Source organism: Alosa sapidissima, chromosome 16 (genome assembly GCF_018492685.1).
Source record: "Alosa sapidissima isolate fAloSap1 chromosome 16, fAloSap1.pri, whole genome shotgun sequence".
NCBI classification, from domain to species: Eukaryota; Metazoa; Chordata; class Actinopteri; order Clupeiformes; family Clupeidae; genus Alosa; species Alosa sapidissima.
The window spans coordinates 821,607-824,106 of NC_055972.1; the positions used below are offsets into that span (position 1 = coordinate 821,607).

At 39.9% G+C, this 2,500-nt stretch overlaps 1 protein-coding gene and 1 long non-coding RNA gene across 2 annotated transcripts in view; one reads left to right on the forward strand and one right to left on the reverse strand.

Annotated features, from left to right (window-relative positions):
* znf511 (zinc finger protein 511) overlaps nucleotides 1–1,885 on the forward strand; it is a 34,988-nt gene extending 33,103 nt beyond the window's left edge. The window contains exons 7-8 of the transcript XR_006023405.1: nucleotides 1,233–1,379; nucleotides 1,586–1,885. The gene's annotated coding sequence lies outside the window, so the exon portion shown is untranslated. The remainder of the gene's footprint in view (nucleotides 1–1,232; nucleotides 1,380–1,585) is intronic.
* The window catches only part of LOC121685686, a 1,104-nt gene continuing 354 nt past the window's right edge, over nucleotides 1,751–2,500 (reverse strand). The window contains exons 2-3 of the long non-coding RNA XR_006023408.1: nucleotides 2,129–2,224; nucleotides 1,751–1,871 (exon numbers count right to left, since the gene is read on the reverse strand). This is a non-coding gene — a long non-coding RNA (uncharacterized LOC121685686). The remainder of the gene's footprint in view (nucleotides 1,872–2,128; nucleotides 2,225–2,500) is intronic.

Below are 2,500 nucleotides of genomic sequence, written 5' to 3' on the forward strand. Positions count from 1 at the left end.
TAAAAGCCCTAGAATGAAACGAGAGGTTTTCTTCCTTTTATGGTATGCTCATGAATATTTACATGAACTGCGTGCTGATTGGTTGGTTTACAACGAGCGAAGCTCCGAAGCAAAGACGCAAACATGGCCGACAGCACTCACTGAAACAGCCAAGGTGGAAATACTATGGAGACATAGGTGTTGAACAGCATATTTGAGCCTGAATCAGAGGAAGAATCTAAAATAGAGGAGCAACCAGTCGCCCATAGATTGGAAATGACTACTTCAGAGTGGTAAGTTTTGTCATTTACTTGAGTTTGCCACACGTAGCCCAGTTAGCTAGCTGTAATACTCGCACGTTAGTGTCGTAGACTAAGCTAAACATTGTATTAGGTTCGTTTTTAGCATTGTAAGCAACAGAAGTTATTCATTTGCACACAAACAAATGTTTTACAACTTGTACCCTTGTGCAATTTTTGTCAAGATGTCCAGTTAGAAGCTAGCTGAAAAGTTCGTAGCCAGTCGTGGGCAGTTCAGGCTATGCTGTAGTGAAAGGAGTGCTGCTTGCAAGGAAAGTAGCTGCTACTTGTTTTAGTCAGTTAAGTATATTCTCCTGCTGAATAGGTCATCTGATTAGGAGTTACATACATTATTGTAGTGGTAATATGCGATCTTACAACAGGACGTCCAGTTAGCTGGGCAGGAGCTCTGTGCAGTTCGTAGGCTATAACGTTATTGCTGAAGTGAAACGAGTAGCCTACTGCTCGCGTCAATGAAAATATTACGTTTGTGTCAGTAGGTCTAATGTACTCGTGTAACTGCTATCCTGCTGATTAAGTCATCTGATTATCGAGATTTTTACGTTCTTTCCATGTAGTAATGTATGATCTTACAACGGGACGTCCAGTTAGCTGGGCAGGAGCTCTGTGCAGTTTGTAGCCTATGGCTGAAGTGAAACGAGGTCAACGAAAATATTACTAGGCCAATTTGTGTCAATTCAAAAACACTTATTTATCCCCAAGGGGCAATTTACATAGTAGGCTACTTAAAATACAGTAGGTACAGTCAGTGTAATGTAATCTTGTAACTATCATGCTGACATCTGATTGAGATTATTACCTTCTTTCCCTGTAGTAGCCTAATATGTGATCTTACAACTCTGGTAACTAAAACTGGAGACATTTGCTACTTTGTGCTACCTGCTCATTCAAAATTACGAAATAACAGCAGGGAAATTATGTTCGTTTTTACAGGTTATTAAAAGAATGACCCAGGTTCCTGAGGAGCTGACCTGAATGACCATCATGGCCTCAATCCGTAGTGCCTCTATATTCTTTGCAAAATGCAATGAATATTTACAGAGCTGACCATGGCCGTTTGAGAATCAGAGGAATGGAAAGGTGAGGACAATCTGATACAAGTGTTAAAATATTTACCAATACACATTTATTATTGGTTCAGCATATTGCAAAAACACAGTTTGATCAACACCACAAAATGATAACTTTATTTTTTTTTTCAACAATCGTCCAGTGATACTCTGATGTAAAATATTAAAAAATAAATAGTAAAAAAAATTTGCTTTTCCACCCTGTTCTCGTTGCAGGCAATGAAGTGACTTGGCCTACAGGTCTTTTGTGAGCAGGAGCTGGGGTTTCCTTAGAAAAAGCGTCCGTGTCATGATCCCCTTGTGTGTGGTGCTACGCATATGGAGGGAACTTCCGGATACTTCAGGGCAGTACGTTGGATTCAGACCCCTTTTCGACTGGACCGCGTGACACATGTTCAGCAACAGCATCCTCCATGGAAGGTCTGTCTAGCTGAGCACACAAGTCCTGGGGCACAGGAATCCGCTGGACGGCATCCCAATAAGGAAGAGGGTCTTTGATGATCTCGAAGAGGACAAGAAAAAGGACTTATATTGGATACTGTAATACAGTGCATTGTAGGCTGTATACTGTACAATAAACAAATTGTATGGCCCTGAACATTGTGCTTTGTTTACAGTACTGATGATGATTTTGCCACCAGTAGCATCAGGTCTAAGACAGCCTGTTGTGTGTGAATCGATAAGTTCTTTTTAGTGCCTATACTGTTGCACATTTTGATTTGTTGTTTGTAATAAAAACATATATTTTATTAAACTTACAAATTGTTTGGCAAGTCTGTACATAGTTTCTCCTTGGCTGTCTTCTGTTGTGGGGACTCAGCATTCTCATTGAAGTGCATGGCTGCTAGATAAAACCTAAACCAAACAACAGAAATGTTGTAACACAAGTGAAAGTCACTTTTGCATGCACACACCAAGCTGTTAACTCACAGCAAAAGCATTTGCTAATATTCTAAGCTCCGCAAGATGCCACACTTAGAGCATCTGTTTGGCATGCTGCCGTTCTTGTAATGTTCTAAAATAAGAATGTGCAAATAAATCCATTGTATCTAGACAACACGGTTTTCAACATATCGACTAGATATCATTTGAATTGATAACGTTAAGTTGTTTCCACTTCTGACGTCAAAA